At 37.5% G+C, this 12,385-nt stretch overlaps 1 protein-coding gene across 1 annotated transcript in view; it reads right to left on the bottom strand.

The window, feature by feature from the left end:
• The window catches only part of ITGBL1 (integrin subunit beta like 1), a 206,385-nt gene that overhangs the window by 152,612 nt on the left and 41,388 nt on the right, over positions 1-12,385 (bottom strand). The gene's annotated exons all lie outside the window — the stretch shown is intronic.

The raw sequence follows: 12,385 nt of genomic DNA, 5'->3' as shown, positions 1-12,385 counted from the left end.
AAATAAATGCTGCCCTCTAAAAAGCACTGCTAATGGTCTTTTAAAAAAGAGAGATATTACTGAAAGATCCTTTCATCTGGAATTTTGATCATACTAAACCAAGATTCTAACAGATTATTGTTTTCATTCATATTGAAAAGTTTTAATGAAGTCCCACAAACATTTATATTTTTCATTGAGTCTTAGAGTCTTTCATATTATTTTTTCAGAGGCAATATGATAGAGCAGAAAGAAAAGTAGATGGAAACAGAAGCTGGGAATTTGAGGGAAACTTCTATGAGATCTGCAGTAAATCTCTCTCTTGCTAGGTTTTGATGTTATCATTAGTAAAATAAGCCAAATACTTCAACCTTACCTTGAAAAGCACACGTACATGCTCACAGATGATAAACTGCTCCATACTACAAACCACAGTATACACACATGGCTTCAATGGCATGTGAGATTTTACTACGTTAATGAGGAAATACATGATTTAGCACAGGAGACATTGACGACACTTTCATCTCATCTGCTGAATGGATACGTCATTAGCATCAGTACGACCATCATCAATAGATGATTTATAGCAGGAATGCTACTGGATACTTTACATGGATCATCCCCTTAATCCTAAAAATAACCATATAAGTAGGTGTTACTGTTTGCATTTAGGAAGGAAAACCTCAGTTATTTACTCAGATTATTACTAGGAATTAAGCTTTTGTTTGTCTGACTCCAAAGTTTGTATTTATTCTCTTTATTCAAAAGAAAGAAGGAAGGAAGGGAAGGAGGGAGGGACAGACGGAGGAAGTTCAGTGGGCTAACATATCGGTCAGGACAAATGAAGAATGCTTCCATCACTGCATATTGCTCTATCAAGCAGCTCTGGCTTAGACCACAGACCCCTCAGCAAAGTACCCTGTATCAGACATGGGTATCAAGAAACTTTTTGTGGAGGCCTGGGTAGCATCTATCACATTATCTTCAAAAAGTTTATTCCCAAGATATTTCCAAGCCTCTCTTGATATACCATTATGAATTTAACTTATTTATTTTTAGTGCATGCCACTAATTTTATTTTCTAAGTTTAGTACCTGCTAGAAAAAAGAGTATTTTATTGTGTGTGTGTTTACAATAATCAATTTCAAACCTCAAGAAGTGCCTTCAATTAGTAGGTCTAAGTATAAAGTTTAAGAGCATGAAGCAAGTCCTAACTGCAATTAACTAGCAGAGTGAACATGGACAAGTGATTCAGCAGTTTCCTCATCTGCAAAACGGAGATTATCAAATTAAACAAGACGATGTTTATAAGGTATGAACACGGTGTCCAACACATAATAAGCCCACAATTAATGGAGATTGTTGTTACAGTAATAGTAACATAAATGCTTTGAGTATTTGACTTGAACTTTGTAAGTGAGAATCATATTTCTTAAGGCCAAGGTTATACAGAGCCTAGAGGCTCCCTAAGTTAGACGAACTGAGAAATGTACTCTGTAATGTTATTAATCAATAAACTGTTCTTGCTCTCCCCTTGAATCAGCTTCAAATGCTCACTCAAATGAAATAATTAATCCAAATCCACAATTAGGAGAGGTTCTGAAGGACAAGAGAGGTGGCACTAATAGGATTAAGACAATTCTGGCCTCTTCCCTTGGAGGTGGCACCACCGGTTGATATGATTTTAAAGGTGATTCATACAGTTTAGACAGATGACAAAAGCATCTGAGGAAGACAAAGACAAATTAAATGTATCTAGAAAAATAATTTGGAGATGAATATTTATATTAATATAATTCTTAATGATAATTTTTAATCAAACTATCCCATGTTAAAAATGTTGCTTCAAGACAAAAGGCATAATTTTATGGTTCCTTATAAACTAAAAAGGAGTTTACAGTTTTTGCCTAAAGAAGAAGAGGAGACACTGGTTTTGCTGACCAGAAGTTCCGGTTTAACATTGGTTCCTTTCTTAATATTTACATTCAACATCACAGTAAGTCTTTTATAAACAGCTAACACGTAGCCATTTTCCCAAGTGAGGGGAAGACTGGGAAAAGAGGAAATGTCGATGATGCTTTAGGGCAGACTCAAGCCAGCTCACCTCAGTGCCTCACGCCATGACATAGCATGGGAGAAAGAGAGGGCCTTTCAGGTGGGATGGAACAGAGTGGAAATGTGGTGCCACAGGGACCCAGGGACCACTGGCCCATCATGGGACAGACATGCTGGTGTGCATTTCAGCAAGGCTAGTGCAGATAGGTAGTGGCCTAGAACTGAGCCCTTTCCAATCCCACGCCCAAATGCTTGAGTACCATGTAAGCCCCTTGGAACTCACTTGCAGTTCTACGGAAAAAAAGAATCCTAAATTGGCCAAGATAAACTCCACCACACTGGCTGAATTATATAAGTTGGAGTGTGCAATTCACAATCGAAATTAGATTAGGTTATAAGAAAATAACCCGTATATCTGGAACATCTGGACCTGTAGACTAAGATCTTCATCCACTACATATGTCAGGATCTATGATTATGATATCATTTGGGGTTGTTGGTTTATAAGACAGTGATTCTCAAATTTGGTTCCATATTGTAGTCACCTGGAGGCTTAAAAAAACTGATGCCTGGTTCCAACAGCAGAGACATTCTGATTTAGCTGGTCTGTCATGCAGCCTGAGTGTTAGGAATTAAAAAGCACATCCAGGTGATTGCCATGTACAGCCAAGACTGAGCATCAGTATTCTAAGATAATGTTTATATATCTATGTATTTTAAAGAGATCTCAACATCCTGGGAAAAGAATGATATGCATCAAGAGCTTGAGAAAGGAAGGCCTCTGGGTACCATTAGTGGCTTTAGGAATAGGTACTTAAGTAGGTTTTAAGAGCTGGGCAATGCAGGTTTTCTCCCTGATCACTATCTCCCTGTGCTGGGAATTCAGTTTTTTGGTCTTTTGCCTGCAATATAAATATCAAGTATGGCTAGGGGCAGAGGGAGGCAAATCAAGGTTGGCACATCCTCAAGTAGTTCCTTTCTTCTCACACCCAGAATAATTGAAGAGAAACGCCACATTTCTCCCTGGTGACCAACCAGGCTTAATGTCACCTCAGCTGCAGGAATGTTGGCCATAGAAACCTTTGCAAATAAATGTCAGGAGAAGCTTTTGAGCCAAAGTTCATTTTATGCCAATTCGATTTTACATAGTCTAACTAGGAAGAAACTTTCTTCCTAAATGGTAAATGCAATGGAGCAGTATCTAAACATACTGAGGTTCAGAAATGAAGTAATTATTCAGGAAATGTAGGAAACATCACTTTACATAAAATTGTTAGGACATATTAATTAAAATATTTCCAGATATTTTTATTTCTAGATAACAGAAACTTAGAAATAGTATGACAACTAAATTGCCAAGACCCTCCTGAACAAAATCTAACTCAGAAAACTTTTCTTGACTTTCAATTCAAAGACTTCCATGAAGAACATAAAACATAATATAATTAGCTTCTGGGCTACGGTGACATCCAGTCACTATCAAAATTGGCAATTTTTTTTCAATCTTCTCTTTCACTTGTGCATATTTTGAACTAGAGATTAGTGATGGTGTTAAAAGGTAGTTAATTACCAGTTGCAATGTTGTGGATTTCCTTGAGCAGAAATGGAGTCAAATCTAAATCTGGCCAGTCATGGGGATGAGCTGGACTAGACTTATTACTGTGTGGATGTAACTATAACCAACTCTACTTGAACTTCCAAAACAGATTTTACACTCTGATAACCTCATATCCACATTTCCTTTAGACACAGATGTGATCTCAGCCTAAGGATTAGGGTGTTTGTAATCACCATTGTCTTACAGATAGAAAGCAATGGCTGGGATAGAGGAGGATTCAGAGAAAGCCCACATTAAGAAATGTCATTTGAAAAACACAGATTAAAACAGAATTCAAAACATTGCTTTAAAACTATTTCAATAAATACAAGATAAACCAAAATTAGCTCTATTTTTTTATTCTCTTTCTGTAAAGGAAAAGCAAAATAATTCTTAGACTAGCAGAACATAATGGATAAAAGCAGGAACAGATTGTTTTATTTTCTTCTGTAACACAATATTTCAGTCTTACAGGCAAAAAGACAGCATCTAGATGTGGGTGTATAATTGAGTTAATCAGGCCCTCCATGTTGTTATTCTCTTTGATGCACATTTAAGTGCAGAAATAATAAGTAACGTATTCTAGAAAAAAAGTAATTGAAAAAGGTAGAATGGTTAAATAGCATTTTCAGTTACTGATGATAAATGAATTGTGGTTTAAAAACATCACAAAGAAGATCCATCTGATGACTCATCTGAAGAGTTTCACCTAGATTCAAAGAGTGTCCAAAGATGCTGTTTTCAAAGTTTGTTCTGCTATGAATTATAACATTTCCATTAATTGCTGACCCTACCCTCTATCCCAAGGCAGAAACATGTCTGCATACATAAACTCAATGGATGCCACCTGGGTTATCAAAGCTAGACAAATGACCATAAATAAAAGAAAAGAGAAAAATGGCAAATGCCTGTGTTGCTTCTAGAAACTCTTAGAGTTACCCTGGCAAGCTCAGGTCCTGGGACTGGTTTTCAGATAACACAATTCAAAAAGAACCCATGGAAAGACCCACAAAGGAAGTAACTCTTTCCTTCTTCTCCAGTGGAAATACCCGTAGCTTATGACATTATTCCTCTTACCACCGACACCCATCCAAAGAAATCCTACCATTTTGTTTTTTAACGTTTTGTGTTATATCAAAAGCTGGGCTAACAAAAACATCCAGACTTTTATTTCAGAATAATCTAGAAGCTAGCTTGTGATTAAAAAAACTGTACTCCAACGACTAGAATCAGTTATATTTTATATCATTCATAAATATATAAAGGATTTATACCCAAATGAACTAATGTCAATATTTTTTAAATGGGAATCATTGAGTATTAATTACTGTTTATGTCTGTACCACGGTCTCCAGAAACCAAAACCAAACCAACCACATGTTTTAATCACTTTGTTTTAACGGAGGTGTTCAATGGAGGTGTTCAGTTTCTCAAGTTTGTTCACTCAAAGCATTCTGCATAAGAAAACAGCGGGTTTAGAACATTTTTCTCTGTAGATGACTATACCATAAATAACTACAATACAATACTTTTTATTTGGTGGTGAACTTGATGTTAGTTGCATTTTGTATTTTTATACTTAAATGGAAGGAATATGGGAGCCCTCTGGTGGCCAGTATCCGAGTGCTCATTAGCACAGCCCAGCTTCCCATAGCCTGGGGTATCAGGAGCAAAGATGGATGGAAGGAGCTAAAGTTACCCAAGTTCAGATACCTGAGGGTATGCACACACCACATTCACACGTCTTCAAGTTTTTAAGGCAACATTTTCAGTGGTTATTTTAGACTCCATGTTAAACTCTCATGTAAAAGGGATATCGAAGGAATTGAAATTCAGATATTAAATGCAGGTGATTTTAAACAGCCGGGGGGAAAGTTGAAATTTCATAATATTAACAGATATAATTATTCATAGATATAATTAGTTTGTTTTTATACTTATCATCACTTATAAATATGTACCTCTCATTACACAAATGATATCAAAAGAAGAAATGAAAGACTTTAGGAAATTAACTCCTAAAAATGATTCCTAACTAAAAAAAAAGTAATTAGATGTGACTCATTAAATAGCACCTTGGTGACCTAGAAGAGTTAATGTGCTTTAAAAGTTATTAGTTTTTTCCAAAGGAGACATTTATTCACTGGAGAATATTAAGTCATGGTAATTTTAATGATGAAACTAAACTTAGCAAGTTTTTAACAGATGTTGATAACATTTTGATTATTTTCAAATTTCCCCTTTATCTCCAATTCAGCAATAAATGTATATTTAATTATAAAGTTTATATAAACCAAACAACACACTTCTTCCTATAATGCAAAAAGACGGGGATGTGTAGGATGGAATACTTAGATATAGGCTATTTCACTTCTACTTTTAGGACGTTTCCTCATTTATACATCATCCCATGAAAACACAGAACATGTGTTAAACATTAGAAATGTTTAAAATGTCACAATACAAAGCAACAATTAATAATTCAGAAAGTATTAATTTAGGGTATTAATTTCATGTGATTAAATTAAAACATGAGACACATGAATGCTATATATTCACATCTGCACAGACTCAGGGCAGTGCCTCATTCCGAATTATCACCAAAAAGGAAGTTAATATACATTAGTCATTATTAAGTCAGGAAGTATTGCATGTGAGATATTTCCCAAGATTGTTTTAATCTAGAATATTTATTAGTCCAAAATAATTACTGCAGATGTGAATAACACATCCTCACGAAGAATTCATTCCTTGTAGGTCAATTTCAGAACCTGATTTCACAGGATCAATGGTTCTCCATTCATCTGAAGTATGATTGTGAAAGACCATATTAAAAGCTTTAGACTTACAAGAGAATTATAAAGGTACAGGAAGTCTAACCCTAACCTAAATGCTAATTTTGATTAATAAAAATAATTTTAAGGAGTATATGATTTCTCTTTTCTCTTTTAAATAATAATATGTCTATTACTAAAGACATAATAAGAAATTGGAGGAATTTCTGATATTTTATCTTAGCAGCAGCACAGCAGCAACATTATTTTGGGACCAGATAATACGGTTCTTAAACTTCAGTGTGCACAAAAAACACGTGGGAGGCATTTTGGATCCCCAGGCTCCACACCCAGAAATTCTGATTTAGTAAATCTTACTGAGTATGAACCTTATGCCACAGAGGATGTGTACCCACCAGACATCAGTATCACCTTCCCAGTATATGTCATAATTGTTACACCTGGGAGGGGAAAGGCAACTCTTTTTCATCTTTATACCCTCCATAGCCCTCTGGACACTCCTTGGAATATCATAATTACTCATGACATGTTTGTTTTGTGAAAGAATGCAAGATTTTTAGGGAAGGAAGAAGTCCCAGACAAAAATGTATTCACCAGCACAAATAAAAGTATTTCCTGCCACACAAATGGGCAGGACACCAAGCCACTGCTATGTCCTGGTACAGGAAAGACCCACGCAATCCTTGTAATATATTCTGAATCCCAGCTTCAGGGAATGAGGCACAGATGCGGGAACTGGTGGAGACTTTGGCACACAGATCCACGTGAGGGAAGGCAATCGCAGATGAGAAGCCATGTACTTCAGAGCACAAAAGAGGCTGTCTTAGTCTGTTCAGGCTTCTGTAACAGAATCCCACAGACTGAGTGGCTTATAAACAATACAAATTTATTTCTTACATTTCTGGAGGTTGAAAAGTCCAAGATCAAGGTGCCAACAGATTTGGTATCTGGAAAGGACCCACTTCCTGGTTGATAGAAGGCTGTCGCTTTGCTGTGGCCTCATATGGTGCAAGGAAAAAGTTGTCTCTTTTATGGGCACTAATCCCATTCATGAAGGCTCCACCCTCATGACCTAACCACCTCCCAAAGGCCCCACCTCCTAATACTGTCGCTTAGGGGATTAGGATTTCAACATGTGAATTTGGAGGGACACAAACATTCAGTCTATAGCAGGCATCCTTTGGTCAAAGAATAGCCAACTTTCCCTGCAATGCTTCTGGTTCTCAAAGGATCACCCATCTGTGGGAATGGTCTTCATGGTCACTCACAACCTTTGAATAGTAGTGCCACAATTCTAGAGCTCAGGTGAGATATTTATATGTGATCTGTACCCAACGACGATGAAAAACCTCATGCGCACTCAAAGTTGCATGTACCTTTGTTCACTTCTTTCCAAGGAAAATAAACACGAAACACGAATCTCACAAAGGAACAGGCTTAAACTCCACATTTCTAAATTTGAAACTTGTCAAGCAGGAAATGGAAATTCTTACATGGAGGCAAATCTTAAGGAGGAAAGGAGACAGAAATTTCTTGGATGCTGAGGGACATGGGAAAGAGGCAGTGATAAAGGGGCAAGGGTGGACCCAGAATGAGAATGGAAAGAGGAATCCAGCTGAAATAAGCATCCTGGCCAAGTGAGATGCAGAATCCCTCGGCACAGACAAGGTACTAATAACATCGTGAAAAGGAGATCAGCTGATCAAACACAGTGGCAAGTGGAAAAGGAGTGTCCACTTGACCTTAGAAGGAAAAGGACTTAAATGAGAATAGACAAAATCAGAAGAGTGGTAGGATTGTAGGAAAACTCAAAACTCACAAGAATAAGCACTACTATTAGTCTGAGGGGGCATTATTTCAAGAATACTCTTTTTTTTCCCTAAAGGTTGGTACCTGAGTCAACATCTATTGCCAATCCTTTTTTTTCTCTTCTCCCCAAAGCATCCCAGTAAATAGTTGTATATTCTAGCTGCAGGTCCTTCTAGTTGTGTCTTTTTTTTAAGGGTGCTTTTTTTTTTTTGGTGAGGAAGATTGGCCCTGAGGTAACATCTGTTGACAATCTTCCTTTTTTTTTTTTTCCCTCCCCAAAGCCCCAGTACATAGTTGTATATCCTTGTGGTAAGTCATTCTAGTTCTTCTACGTGGAATGCCGCCACATGCTTGATGAGCGGTCTATGTCCACACCCAGGATCTGAACTGGTGAACCCCGGGCTGCCAAAGCAGAGCACATAAACATAAACACTCAGCCACGGAGCCAGCCCCAAGAATACTCCCTTTGATATTTTTATCAGCATCCCTTAATAAAAAGGGTACACAAAGAAAGCAGAAAGTACCAGACCATTTCTTCCAGTATGGACATAATTTCAAATTAGAATGGCAACTTTCAAATTAATCTTCAGTCTGAGAGAGGAAGTGCATATTTTGGTGTTTCTGAGAGAAAGCATTCTCCTTCCCTTAGCTGATGCAGTCAAGGAGACTCCTTGTTTTAGTTTTCTGTTACAGCATAACAACTGAGAGGCATAAAGCAACACGTATTTATTATCTCACAGTTTCTATAGATCAGAAGTCCGGACGTAGCTTAGCTGAGTTCTCTGATCAGAGCTTCAGAAGGCTGACACAAAGGTGCATGTCTGGCTGTGTTCTCATCTGGTGGCTCAAATAGGAAAGGATCCACCTGCAAGCTCCCTCGGGTTGCTGGTGAAATTCATTTCTTTGTGGCTGTAGGATTTATGACTCTTCCTTCTTCAAAGCAACTGAAGGAGGGAGAGAGCTCTGCTTCCCTTCAGGGAAGGCTGGGACCTCCCTTTAAAGGACTCACTTGATTCGGCCAATTCCACTTAGAATAATCTCCCTTTGATTGGCTCAGAGACAACAGACTAGGAACTAAATACATCAGCAAAATCTTTCACCTTTGCCATATAACAGTCATTGGAGTGACCTTCCATCACTTTTGCAATATTCTACCAGTTAAAGGCGACTCCCTGATTCCACTCAAGGGGAATGGATTATACAAGGGTGTGACTCACTGGGGGTTTCCTTAAGGTGTGTTTACCACACTACTGTACACTCAATTACTCTTCCTCGACACTCAATTCTGAACTTCCTGTCAGAGTTCTCATTTATAATGCCCAAATACATAAACACATAGTTTCTGCAAATTAAAATCATCTCTCATTCTATTCCTGGAGTTTTTTCAAAATGGAGTAAAAGAGAATGACTATTCAAAAAAAAGAAAAAAAGCCAGTAAATGAGGAAGACTAAGAAATCAGCATAGAGCAGATTTAATTTTTGTAGTATTCTTCATTCTTTCAAGGTCACTGCCTAATCTATGTCTAGGCAGGCACATTGTTAAATTAATTATTATAGTAACTAACCACAGTTATAAAACATTGGTGATTTTATTTTTGACCTGAAGTTAGCCACAGGAAATTTGAGAGAGTGCTTTTCAAAGAAATTAGTCTAAGGGCTTCAGCTGATATGTGGGCACTTTAACGGAATTACAGGAGTGCACATCATTTCCATTCCCTCCCCAGTCGGACTCTGAGGACCGCTGGCCTCCTGCGTTGCCAAAATCAACTTTTCCCCCATTCATCCTCGCCGGTGGGAAGTCACTGCGACCAGTTTCAAACCTACAATTAGGACCATGTATAAACCTTATCCAATAATAATAATACTCTCCAATAATAATTGACATTGAAAGAATCACAACATTGTGCTAAGCAAACCAGGTTTGATGGCATTGCTCCACTTAGAACATGGACATAAAATTAATGTATATTTGTGGAAAACAGCTAAAAGAGGGATGAGTGTTTGAAGGTGATTTTCAGAATTGCTCAATACTGGTACAAGAAGAGACAAATATATAAGATGCAAACACTTTAGTTTCACAGTCTTTCTTTTTTGTCTGTGATTTACGTTTGGTTTCTGAGCCAACGTTTTCTATTACCTACTAAAATGAACCAGCTTCAAATTTGATAAAGATCAAAAGATTCTTAAAATATAGTTAGTAAAAATAAATTTGATAAAGGAAGTATCTCAAAGGGTGGAAATATTGAAAACATCAAAGAATTCAAAATAAAAATTCATCTGGTGTCTGGATGATGACTTTCTTAACAATGAAAGAAATCACAAAGGAAAGAATCAATTAGTTTGACTACATAGACATTTAAAATGTCAGCATAGAACACAATAATGTAAATTTTATTTCAAAAAATATGGCCAAGAATGAATATCCATAATACACTAAAACTTTATAGGTAATTAAAAGAGGGGAAAAAAACCTCTAAACTTCAGTGGGAAAAGATGAGCAAAGGTTTAATCATGAAAAGATTCCATTTCAGTGGTGATATGATAAGATGGATAAGATGGATTTCATTGTTATCAGAAAAGCGAGCTGAAACAGTACTCTTTTTTTTTAAGATTTTATTTTTTCTTTTTCTCCCCAAAGCCCCCCAGTACATAGTTGTGTATTTTTAGTTGTGAGTCCTTCTAGTTGTGGCATGTGCGATGCCACCTCAGCATGGCTTGATGAGTAGTGCCATGTTGGTGCCCAGGATTCAAACTGGTGAAACCCTGGGTCGCCAAAGCAGAGTGCTCGAACTTAACCACTTGGCCATGGGGCCGGCCCCCTGAAACAGTATTCTTATAAAGCAGTTTGGCAAATGTAAGATGTTCCAGACCTGTATAAAATATGCAAAGCTCTGGCAAAGTGCAAGGTACTATGGCTAGAGTTGCGAATGAGACAAAGTTCCTGCCCTCATGGAGCTTACATTCTAGTGGAGGAGAGAGCCAAGGGACACCAATGACTAGTTACAGATTGTCAGAGGTGCTACAAAGAAAAATGAACTGAATGGTGGGATAGAGAAACTGGGAGAGGCCACGGTGTAAGTCACCACGCAGGTTGAAATATGTCAATGGATCATTTTTGTGAACAGCAGCAGGAAGAGCATTCTAGACAAACAGAATAAAAGTACAAGGACCAACACAGTAAAGAGTTTGGTGTGTTAAAAACTACATTTCCCAGACTCCCTTGCAAGCAATGCCTCACACATGACCTAAGTTTGAGAAAGCAGATTTGGAAGAGAATAGGATCAATGGGAAGTTATTTCCAAAAGTGTAGTTGTGCCAGTGGTTCTGGGAGCTTGCTAGATCCATGCTTCCTTAAAACACTAGCTAGAGCTCATTGAAGGACTGATGCTGTAGTTAACATCAGCTCTATGAAAACATACATAAAGATGACTAGACAGAAGTATGGAAAAGAACTAGTGGTTTCCTAAGGTAGATGAAATTGTGCTTCCCCTGCCGCATATTTGTCTGTATTTTAAAAATATTGAAGAATTTTTATATTTTTTGTCATAAGCAAAAATTTTTAAAGCATGTGTACTAGAAAAAGATACTATTTGAAGTGGGATGATAAATAAGGGAAAATAATTTATCTGTTCAACACAATCATAAAAGCAAAATAATTTATTTCTAAATAAATGTCATTTATTTGTTCAGCAAGTATTTCGTGGGTGCCCACTCTGTGCCAAGCACTGTCTTTGGTGTTGGGGTCAAAGCAGAGAATAGAACAGGCCATTCTTCTTTCCTCATGGAACTTCTCGTGGGTAAAGCAGAAAATAAGCACATAGCATTCACTTCACAACAGATTGATGAGAAACAAATGTCTGCTTAAAGATTGCATGAGGTTAGAAGGAAAAGGGTTAACTCCGTATGTTGTGTGGGAAGACTCACTGGGACGTGGAGAGGGCATACTCTAAACATATCCTTCAGCAACCAGGCTTCCGTTAGTTCCTCTTTCCCGACCCAGGTAGGCCCCTCTCTCCCAGATCTTCCCGGTGTCTTCATGTTTCCTTGCCTCGTGCAGAAACGCTTAGTTCTCCCAATGACACCTTCAAACCCTGATCTCTACTGAACAAACAAATCATCGTTTTTAAAATCCATGATCCTTAGAAAT

This window comes from Equus asinus, chromosome 11, assembly GCF_041296235.1.
Source record: "Equus asinus isolate D_3611 breed Donkey chromosome 11, EquAss-T2T_v2, whole genome shotgun sequence".
Classification (NCBI taxonomy): domain Eukaryota; kingdom Metazoa; phylum Chordata; class Mammalia; order Perissodactyla; family Equidae; genus Equus; species Equus asinus.
Note: the sequence above shows the minus strand (reverse complement) of the source record. Positions and strands in the feature narration are given on the sequence as shown.